Raw genomic sequence first — 12,309 nt, forward strand, 5'->3', positions numbered from 1 at the left:
GTCAAAGAGTTTAGTGTAGTCAAAGAAGCAGAAGCTTTTCTGGAATTCTTTTGCTTTTTCTATGATCCAGTGGATATTGGTGATTTGATCCCTGGTTCTTCTGCCTTTGCTAAATCCAACTTGAACATCTGGAAGTTCTTGGTTCACGTACTGTTGAAGCCTAGCTTGGAGAATTTTGAGCATTACTTTGCTTGTGTGTGAGATGAGTGCAACTGTGCTGTAGATTGAGCATTCTTTGGCATTGCCTTTCTTTGAGATTCAAATGAAAACTGACCTTTTCCAGTCCTGTAGCCACTGCTGAGGTTTCCAAATTTGCTGGCATATTGAGTGCAGCACTTTCATAGCATCATCTTTAAGGATTTGAAGTAGCTCAGCTGGAATTCCATCACCTCCACTAACTTTGTCCATACTGATGCTTCCTAAGGCCCACTTGACCTCGTACTCCAGAACGTCTGGCTTTACATGAGTGATCACACCATCCTGGTTATCTGGGTCATGAAGATCTTTTTTGTACAGTTCTTCTGTGTGTTCTTGCCACCTCTTCTTAACATCTTCTGCTTCTGTTAGGTCCCTATAATTTCTGTCCTTTATTGTGCCCATCTTTGCATGAAATGTTCCCTTGGTATCTCTAATTTTCTTGAAGAGATCTCTAGTCTTTCCCATTCTATTGTTTTCCTCTATTTCTTTGGACTGATCACCTAGGATGGATTTCTTATCTCTCCTTGCTATTCTTTGGAACTCTGCATTCAGATGATCTATCTTTTCTTTTCTCCCTTGCCTTTCAGTTCTTTTCTCAGCTGTTTGCAAGACCTCATCACATAACCATTTTGCCTTTTTGCGTTTCTTTTTCTAGGGGATGGTTTTAATCACCACATTTTGTACAATGTCACGAACTACGGATGAATGTCCATCCATAGTTCTTCAGGCACTCTATCAGACCTAGTCCCTTGAATCTATTTGTCCCTTCTACTGTATCATCCTAAGGGATTTGATTTAGGTCCTACCTGAATGGTCTAGTGGTATTTTCTCCTTTCTTCAGTTTAAGTCTCAATTTGGCAGTAAAGAGTTCAGATAGGTGAGGTGCATATGGAAACAATGATTTCAGGGATCCCAGACTCTTGCATCTTTCCTTACATAGAAAAGTGCTTTATTCCTTAATTTGAGATATCTGGTTTTCCTTAATTAACAATAATCTTTTGAAGTTCAGACTACCTGTCCCTTGCTGCAAATTTCTATATAACCTGACTCCTCCCCCGCCTCGATGAAAAAGTTCTCTCAGGATCACTTGAGATACTGTCTCCTGGGCTTGAAATCCTAAAACGTCCCACCAAATAAAACATAACTATCAACTTCTGGATTGTGAGTTGTTTTTTTTTTAAGTTGACATAAGGAAACTCAGTCAAAGTACCTGAAACAATGATTGCCCAGGGAAGCATTCAACTCATACTCGGTAGATTCATTCCACTTTGGAGAGAAGGGGTATGCAAGTGAGGAAAATAGGATGAAACAGAGAATGCAGAGTCTAAGATGTTGAATTGTAGAGGGAAGAGGCATTGCATTTGGTTATGTTCCATTTTCAAGGAAACTACCAAGTTAGGGAAAGAAAACTGAAGTATACTATTGATACATGTATATGTGTGCATACATGTGCGTGCTAAAAAAAAAATGTGCATGGAAGGGAGTTCAAGGTGCTGAAATTTATTGGTAGCATCTTATCTACTGAGACTGTGCTTAACATTGTTGCAAACTTAAGAAATCTGGAAAGCTTAAAATTGCAAATACTCACTTCAGATTGTAAGAACATCCAATCCATTTCAGCACACAGTGCGGATGTAACATGTCTGCACGTTTCCTTTTCAGGTATGTAATCATTTCCACTTGTAACTTGCTTTTAAACACTCAAGTTAAAATGGATTCCAAGGACACTGCATAGTGCCAATAACAGTCCTGTTGAACTGTTTTATGGGACAATAATCTGGCATCCTGCTGGTGAAACCAGCCATCAACCTCACAGTTAATTCACTGGGGAGGCACATTATTGCCTCATAAAATATCACTGTTATATTATGAGTGAGAGCTAGGTAAAGATTTTTGGTATTTCAATTGTGATTTGCCAAATATATTTAGTTAAAGGGTATCTGACACAATACCAAACACACATATTTTATTTCCTCTAGTAGGTTTAAAATAATGAAACCCCAAAAGGAGCTGGGGTTTATGCCTCCAGTAAAGGTAATTAAGTTGTAAATGCTGATCTTGCTAATGCTAATGAATGGTTTACTAGAAATAAATTGCACTTAACTGCATCTCGAATGCAATCCACATAATCAGAAATGACTGGTAAATTACTACCAAAGCCAGCAGTGTACAGTAAGGATGGCAAGTGAAAAACAAATGTTCTTGTGTGTACATATGAAAAGATGAAATCTTAAAATCTCAAGTGCTACAATGAGTCTAAGAAATTATTTACTCTGTGCCCTTGTGTTCACAGGAACCACACAATTTTATTAGCTCTCTTGGCAATGCATTCTGGTGGCTTAGGGCCTCCACAGGAGAATGTTCTTTTTCACATTTAATCTAAATTCCCTCTGCTCTAATTTAGGCTTTGCAGTCTCTTATCAGAAACACTTCAGCTCTTTACACCCTCTCTGAAAACCACTCCCACTATTTCTAACCACAGCCAACCCTTCCCAGCTTCACTTGGTACCACATTTAAATGACACAGATGATAGGACCACAGTGTGTATATTCTATTCTATATAAACAATACATTATACAAATGCCGATAAACAGCTATTTTATTTCACTCTTCAATCCCTTTGAATTTCAAAAAATATATTACTTAATTTTAAAAATAATTTGCTTCCATTGTGATGTATGAAATGTCAAAGAAATGGTTTTATTTTATGTTGTTGCTTATTAAAAGCTAAATTTTTCTTAAATTTTGCTCTTCTTTTTTTTTTAATTCTGAAGATCCTACACATAAAATGCATGGCTGAAAAATGTGCAAATACAAAAGTAAATAGAAAGCAAATAAGAGGTAAAGCAAAAGAAAAGAAAAAAGAGAAATAAAACTTTCCATTCTTCCTGGGAAATAGTGGGTGATATTTTCAGATTTTCACTAAGTATTTTTTCAATTAGTTAATTACAGTGGATTAATACACTTTTGCAGGGCTTCCCTGGTGGTTCAGCCGTAAAGAATCTGCCTGCTAATGCAGCAGACACAAGAGACATAAGTTTGATTCCTGGGTCAGGAAGATCCCCTGGAGAAGGAAATGGCAACTGACTCCAATATTCTTGCCTGGGAAATCCTATGGACAGAGGAGCCTAATGGGCAGAGCCTAATGGGGTCACAAAGAGTCAGACGTGCTGAGCGTCCACATAGCATACACTCCACAGCATTGACTCTCATATTTACAACTCAGAAATTTAAATCATTTTTATTTCTTATTAAAGTTGAGATAATGGTAAAGTTAAACTTACCAACAACCAATTTGTCTCTCATGATTCACACTCAGTAAAGTGCAGAATGTCTGTTACACACCACGTGATTCTCAACTGCTTTTGTTTCAATAGAATCACCTTCCCATTCTTAGGATTAAATGAATTCCAAAGTTTTGCTATTTCTTGTATACAAGTTAAGTGTATATGTATAACAGTTTTTTAATGGTGTCATTTACGTGCCATAAAATTTATCTGCTTTCAGTGTACAATCCAATTATTTTAGTAGATAGGACATTTTCACCACTCCAAAGATATCTGCTGGGAAATCTGGTCAACCAGTTGTAAAAGAATGAAACTAGAACACTTTCTAACACCATACACAAAAATAAACTCAAAATGGATTAAAGATCTAAACATAAGACCAGAAACTATAAAACTCCTAGAGGAGAACATAGGCAAACACTCTCTGACATACATCACAGCAGGATCCTCTATGACCCACCTCCCAAAATATTGGAAATAAAAGCAAAAATAAACAAATGAGACCTAATTGACCTTAAAAGCTTCTGCACATCAAAGGAAACTATCAGCAAGGTGAAAAGACAGCCTTCAGAATGGGAGAAAATAATAGCAAATGAAGCAACTGACAAACAACTAATCTCAAAAATATACAAGCAACTCCTCCAGCTCAACTCCAGAAAAATAAATGACCCAATCAAAAAATGGGCCAAAGAACTAGACATTTCTCCAAAGAAGACATACAAATGGCTAACAAACACATGAAAAGATGCTCAACATCACTCATTATCAGAGAAATGCAAATCAAAACCACTATGAGGTACCATTTCACACCAGTCAGAATGGCTGCGATCCAAAAGTCTACAAATAATAAATGCTGGAGAGGGTGTGGAGAAAAGGGAACCCTCTTACACTGTTGGTGGGAATGCAAACTAGTACAGCCACTATGGAGAACAGTGTGGAGATTCCTTAAAAAACTGGAAATAGAACTGCCTTATGATCCAGCAATCCCACTGCTGGGCATACACACTGAGGAAACCAGAAGGGAAAGAGACACTTGTACCCCAATGTTCATTGCAGCACTGTTTATAATAGCCAGGACATGGAAGCAACCTAGATGTCCATCAGCAGATGAATGGATAAGAAAGCAGTGGTACATATACACAATGGAGTATTACTCAGCCATTAAAAAGAATTCATTTGAATCAGTTCTAATGAGGTGGATGAAACTGGAGCCTATTATACAGAGTGAAGTAAGCCAGAAGGAAAAACACCAATACAGTATACTAACGCATATATATGGAATTTAGAAAGATGATAACAATAACCCTGTGTATGAGACAGCAAAAGAGACACTGATGTATGGAACAGTCTTATGGACTCTGTGGGAGAGGGAGAGGGACAGGGTGGGAAGATTTGGGAGAATGGCATTGAAACATGTAAAATATCATGTATGAAACGAGATGTCAGTCCATGTTCGATGCACAATACTGGATGCTTGGGGCTGGTGCACTGGGATGACCCAGAGAGATGGTATGGGGAGGGAGGAGGGAGGAGGGTTCAGGATGGGGAGCACATGTATACCTGTGGTGGATTCATTTTGATATTTGGCAAAACTAATACAATTATGTAAAGTTTAAAAATTAAATTAAATTAAAAAAAAAAAGTCTAGAGTCTATTTTGTATTCCCTGTTTTGTACAACTATTTCTTTTGAAACTCTTATCTTGCAGGGGAAATTTTGGAGCTATTCAACATGTTAATTCAGCGTGTGTGATACTGAATGTATTTTCTTATAAAAACAAAACAAATTTCACATCTATTAATGTGTTATGTAGAACATAAGTGTCTTTGCCCATCCAGGCTGCTGTAACAAATTTCTACAGACTAGGAGGCTGATAACCAGCAGAAACGTACATCTTGCAGACTCAAGGCCTGAGCTCAGGGTGTCAGCATGATAGCGTTCTCTCCAGGGAGAGCTCTATGTTTGTGTCCTGACACAGCGCAGGGGGCTGGGAGCTCTGTGTGTTTCTTTTCCAAGGGCACTAACCCCAGTTATCATGGCTTCACGGTCATAGCCTCATTGCTTCCCAAATGCCCCGGGTCCTATAACACATTACCTTGGGAGTTAAGGCTTCAACCTAGGAATTTGGGGGAGGGCACAGTGTTCAGCAATAGCAATTTAGTGCAATCACAAAAACCAAAACCAAATGATCATTATTTCTAACACAGCACGCTTCAAATAAAAATACCGAATGTATATTCTGACCAAGGACGGACCAGTGACTTGGATGGATTCATTTAGACTTTTGTTCTCAAACTTTAGGCTAGAAAATGGGATCCAGTCTACCAGGCTCTCAGGTCCCCAACTCCACTTTCTCACCAATCCAAAGGCCAAACTCACATACACTCTTCATGCTGAAGTTTCCAATGCTAACATCCATGTGAAAGTGAAACTGAACATGTTCGTTGCTCAGTCCTGTGAGCCCATGGACTGTAGGCCATGGAATTTTCCAGGCAAGAGTATGGGAGAGGGTAGCCATTTCAGGGGATGTTTCTGACCCAGGGATTGAACTCAGGTCTTTGGCATTGCAGGAAGATTCTTTATGGTCTGAGCCTCCAGGGACACCCACTAAACTTCATGGTGACAGGCAAAAGGTGGCATGACTAAGGCACTTGAGGATGTCACACAGTTTTTGGCTTTTACTACATTCTTAGATTCACGCTACATACTTTTTAGCCCAGGACTCTCTCTTGTTCACATACGAGCTTGTACTTGAAACTAAAGAGAACAATATTACCATAGTTAAAATGCAATTGTCTCTCTGAATGACATTAGAAAAAATCAAATATAAAAGATGAGATTAGGGATGTGAAAATTACCCCAGGTGTTTTCTTTATATATATATATATATATATATATATATATATATATATATACACACACACTTAAATCCAATCTAGGAAACTGGATTGTAATTTCTACTAGAGAAGCTCATATATTTGCATTATCGTCTGCATTAGGAAATAATGCATTAGTGAGCGAAGCAATCTCAGTTCAGTTCAGTTCAATAGGTCAGTTGTATCTGACTCTTTGTGATCCCATGGACGGGAGCACACCAGGCCTCCCTGTTCATCACCAACTCCTGGAATTTACTCAAACTCATGTCCATTGAGTCGGTGATGCCCTCCAACCATCTCATCCTCTGTCGTCCCCTTCTCAAGGAATCTAAAAAGAAGGAAGTAAGAGATACAAGTGTGGTAAGTGGGTCCCCAGAACTATGCAGAGGTGAAAGGGCCAGCAATTCTGTGTAGCAGGTACACAGATACTGTATTAAAGACAGCTGTTTTTGCATAAATGGTTTCATGATCTCAGCTAATGAAATTATCTCAGTAGCACTCTGATACTCTGTGTGATCACCCGCCAAAACCTTTAATAATTTGCATTATTTAGTAGGCTTCTATAGGCAGAGAGAATATGTCCACTGGTGAATAGAAGTTCACATTTGATGGTTATTATTGTCAATATCAATTAAGGAATAACTTTCACATATTAGCACTGAGGTTTGTTAATGTGGTTATTTACAGTTGAGCTCTAGAACTAGACAATTTAAATTATCACAATTAATTCAATTCCCAAACCTAAAAGTTAACAAGCAATCCTTCGAAAAATCCCTAAATGGTAAAGACAATTCCAGGCAATACAGTTACTACATTAAGATAATGCTACCTGAGGGGCTGGTTGGGGTAACATTGCTCTGCCCCCACCAGTTTCAATGTGCGTTCATTCCAGAATTCAGTCACAGAAGGGGTGCTCGTCCACACAGAGGAGACGCATTCTCCTGTGTGAACGTGGGCGTGCAGAGCTTGAGGAGACCAGTCCCCAACCTGCCCTTTGCAGGCTCTCTCCCCTAGTTCTGTCTGTCTGAGACTGTGTCTTGAGTCTCTCTTTGCAGGCTGTCTCCCCTCCCTCTACCTGAGACTGTGCCTTCAGTCTGCAGTTCTTCCTTGGGACCTCCCCAGTCACACTTCCACTGTCTCAAGGAAGACAAACCTCTCATCCGCGGGAAATCTTATGACGGTTCATTGCCTGGAGCAGAAAAAATGCACAGGGAAACTGAAAAAGCACACCTTATTGAAATCATTGTTCCTGAGGGACAGCCATTGAAAGGAAGACAATGAGAGCTTCAGGTAAAAAGTACAAACATGGAAGTGGTTTATTTTATGTAAAGCCCAGCCCACACAGCCAATCACTCTTTCACTCAATATCCTGTATCGACAGTTAGCCCGTCTACTCTTGAAAGGATGTTTTGGGGTATGTTTAGCCCCAAGGTTTTCAATCTCTCAGTAAATATACTTCAAGTATTTGAAGGCAAGTATGAAATGTACGTGCCTCACAGTCAATTCAAACACACTTCTTTTTCATAAGCATCTTATTTTAGAAAGAACAGAGTTTCTACCATGAGGTTATGTTCCATTAAAATGTGTATTTTTATTACCAATGAGCAAACAAATACTCTCATTTTCATTGCTAAACTTTTTAACTTAATTTATGACAGCACATAGGATGTTTTTACATTCAACAGAATGAACTTCAGAAACATTATTTTACTCAGTAAACCGAGTGAAAAAGAGGAAAATGATCTGAATTAACTGATACAAACGGGCAAGGTTTAACTGTTTGTCAAATTCTCCTGCTGCTGGTGTCAACCTATTAGCAGCTGCGACTTTGCTTTTCTGTGTACACACTGGCTAATGCCGATTCCAAGATAAATAACATTAATTTAGGACAATCTTTTGATCTAAATGAAATAAATGGTTTCCAAAGTTCTGGGTAAACATATTTGATGCAGTTGAATGGGACATATAGCCTTGGGACCAGCTTAAAACAGTAACCTATCTCTGAGAGAAGAAGTAGAAAATGGAAACTTATTTTAGTCACCCCAAATTATTCTTATGCAATTACGAATAACATACTTCATTAAAAATTGAAAAGTCCTGATAAAACTCTAAGCTTGGCTGGGTACTAGGACAATGGTTGTAGACCAGGCCATATAGTCACTCTGTCTTTTTGTTTGTTTGTTTTAGTAGCTCAGTCATGGCAGACTCTTGAGACCCCATGGACTGTAGCCCACCAGGATCCCCTGTCCATGGAATTCTTCAGACAAGAATACTGGAGTGGGTTGCTGTTCCTTTCTCCAGGGGATCTTCCCAACCTAGGGATCAAATCCATGTCTCCAGTATTGCAAGCAGATTCTTGACCCCTGAGCCAATGAAACGGATGGCGCAGAAGCACACCAGCTGAGATGGATGGCGCAGAAGCGTGGCCCAGAGGAGCTACCCCTCGCCCAAGGTCAGGGGCTGTGACCGAGAGTACCAGGCTGCATCGGCACAGGAGTGGCCAAGAGGAGCTACCCCATGTCCGAGGTCAGGGGCGGCGACCGAGAGGAGCTACCCCATGTCCGAGGTCAGGGGCAGCAGCAGAGAGAAACTACCCCACGCCCGAGGTCAGGGGAGGCGGCCGAGAGGAGCAACCCGACATCCAAGGAGTGGCAGCTGCACAGGCAAAGGAGGGCTGAGAGCAGCTACTCACGTTCAAGGTCAGGAGGGGCGGCCGTGAGGAGATACCCCTCATCCAAGGTAAGAAGCAGTGGCTGCGCTTTGCTGGAGCAGCCGTGAAGAAACCCAAGTAAGACGGTAAGTGTTGCAAGAGGGGATCAGAGGGAAGACACACTGAAACCATAATCACAGAAAACTAGCCAATCTGATCACAAGGACCACAGCCTTGTCTAACTCAATGAAACTAAACCATGCCTGTGGGGCCACCCAAGACAGGAGGGTCATGGTGGAGAGGTCTGACAGAATGTGGTCCACTGGAGAAGGGAATGGCAAACCACTTCAGTTTTCTTGCCTTGAGAACCCCATGAACAGTATCAGTTCAGTTCAGTTCAGTCCCTCAGTCATGTCCGACTCTTTGTGTATGAAAAGGAAAAATGATAGGACACTGAAAGGGGAACTCTCCGGGTTGGTAGGTGCCCAATATGCTATTGCCTGGAAAATCCCATGGACAGAGGAGCCTGGCGGGCTACAGTCCATGGGGTCTCAAAGAGTCGGACACAACTGAGCGACTTCACTTTCACTTCACTTTCAATATGCTCCTGGAGATCAGTGGAGAAATAACTCCAGAAAGATTGAAGGGATGGAGCCAAAGCAAAAACAATACCCAGTTGTGGATGTGACTGGTGATAGAAGCAAGGTCCGATGCTGTAAAGAGCAATATTGCATAGGACCCTGGAATGTCAGGTCCATGAATCAAGGCAAAAAGTGGTCAAACAGGAGATGACAAGAGTGAACATTGACATTCTAGGAATCAGTGAACTAAAATGGACTGGAATGGGTGAATTTAACTCAGATGACCATTATATCTACTATTGCAGGCAGGAATCCCTTAGAAGAAATGGAGTAGCCATCACGGTCAACAAAGAGTCCGAAATGCAGTACTTGGAGGCAATCTCAAAAACAACACAATGATATCTGTTTCTTTCCAAGGCAAACCATTCACTATCATGGTAATCCAAGTCTATGCCCCAACCAGTAATGCTGAAGGGGCTGAAGTTGAATGGTTCTATGAAGACCTACAAGACCTTTTAGAACTAACACCCAAAAAAGATGTCCTTTTCATTATAGGGGACTGGAATGCAAAAGTAGGAAGTCAATAAACACCTGGAGTAACAGGCAAATTTGGCCTTGGAGTACAGAATGAAGCATGGCAAAGGCTAATAGAGTTTTGCCAAGAGAATGCACTGGTCATAGCAAACACCCTCTCCCAACAACACAAGAGAAGACTCTACACATGGACATCACTGCTGGGAGCCTCCATGGGAGATCCCACCCATGACAAAGGTCATACAGAAGAGACCTGACAGGCAAAGGCGGATCAGGGACCCCCTGAATCTGCTGGAGCATCCACCCCAAAACCAGAATCTGTCTGTCTTACTATTTTGTGCCTTTCACCAACTCTTCGGACATTAACAGGGGGCTATCCTTGACCACCTTTCTCTGGAAAAAATCAACTTAGAGCTTTAGTTAATGGGCATGAAAGGAGTATTTCAATTCAAACCCCTCTGTTGGCATTCTAGCTTGCCTGACAGGTTTATCCATACTTGTGCAATTAACACACATGATTGTTCACAACTCCCCAACCTTGAAAGGCACGGGAAGCCAAAACATTCTAAAAGTCCTAATGAGCATAGAGTCCTTTAAGGGATGAAAAATTATTAGAATAGATAGTACTGGTAAAGGGCTTCATTATTGGGCCAATGCTTGCTGCCAAGTTCCCATATCCCTTATCCATTGTGCACCTTGGAGTGCATTAGTTAACACAGTTGCAATGTAAGAAAAACAAGTAGCAGCCTTGGAATTAACCACATCAGAACTTTGAGCTAATTGGTTCTTTCTTTGTTGTAACTTACTGCACCTTTGCTCTGTGAGAATGTAACTCTGTTTAGCACTTTCTGAGGCTGACATAGATTAGAAATATAAAGAAAAAAACACTTCAAGGGAAAATAAGTTTTCTGGGTGAGCAGCCTTTATCAAAAGAGGGTCATAAAATGTCCACAGGCTTCCAAGGCCAGAAGATATTGTACACAACATTGTTTATGGGAAAGGTGAGCAGAAAAAATCCTGGTTTTGATAAACAGATGTAATGTTTGGGCTGACTCTGTATGACTTTTCATCTTTCATTTCCCTCTATGTACAAGTCAAGGTATAAAAGTTCCTTTTGAAAATAAAGTTATGGGCCTCGCTCACTGAAGCTTGGTCTCCCCGCGTTGTTCCTTTTTTCCTTTTCCCTCCTTTTCTCTCTCTGTTCTTCTTTCAGGATGACTCCTTGGAACACAGGAACTTTATTGGCTTTCTGTGCTTATCAAGCCCTGCTCTCTGCTTTGCTATCCTTATCGCCTAAGCTGTCATCGTGAGGGTGCCCCTGGATCCTGCTGGGGCTGGACCCTGGCACATCACCAGATGGTCAACACCAAAATCAGATTGATTATATCCTTTGAGCCAAATATGGAGAAGCTCTATACAGCCAGCAAAAACAAGACCAGGAGCTGACTGTTGCTCAGATCATGAACTCCTTATTGCCAAATTCAGACTTAAATTGAACAAATGGGGGAAAACCACTAGACCATTCAGGTATGACCTAAATCAAATCCTTTATGACTATACAGTGGAAGTGAGAAATAGATTTAAGGGACTAGATCTGATAGACAGAGTGCCTGATGAACTATGGATGGAGGTTCAGGACATTGTACAGGAGACAGGGATCAAGACCATCCCCATGGAAAAGAAATGCAAAAAAGCAAAATGGATGTCTGAGGAGGCCTTACAAATAGTTGTGAAAAGAAGAGAAGCAAAAAGCAAAGGAGAAAAGGAAAGATATAAGCATCTGAATGCAGAGTTCCAAAGAATAGCAAGTAGAGATAAGAAAGCCTTCCTCAGCAATCAATACAAAGAAATAGAGGAAAACAACAGAATGGGAAAGACTAGAGATCTTTTCAAGAAAATTAGAGATACCAAGGGAACATTTCATGCAAAGATGGGCTCGATAAAGGACAGAAATGGTATGGATCTAACAGAAGCAGAAGATATTAAGAAGAGGTGGCGAGAATACATAGAACTGTACAAAAAAGATCTTCATGACCCAGATAATCATGATGGTGTGATGACTGACCTAAAGCCAGACATCCTGGAATGTGAAGTCAAGTGGGCCTTAGAAAGCATCACTACAAACAAAGCTAGTGGAGGTGATGGAATTCCAGTTGAGCTATTTCAAATCCTGAAAGATGATG

The sequence above is a fragment of the Bos taurus genome, chromosome 27, assembly GCF_002263795.3.
Source record: "Bos taurus isolate L1 Dominette 01449 registration number 42190680 breed Hereford chromosome 27, ARS-UCD2.0, whole genome shotgun sequence".
NCBI lineage: Eukaryota > Metazoa > Chordata > Mammalia > Artiodactyla > Bovidae > Bos > Bos taurus.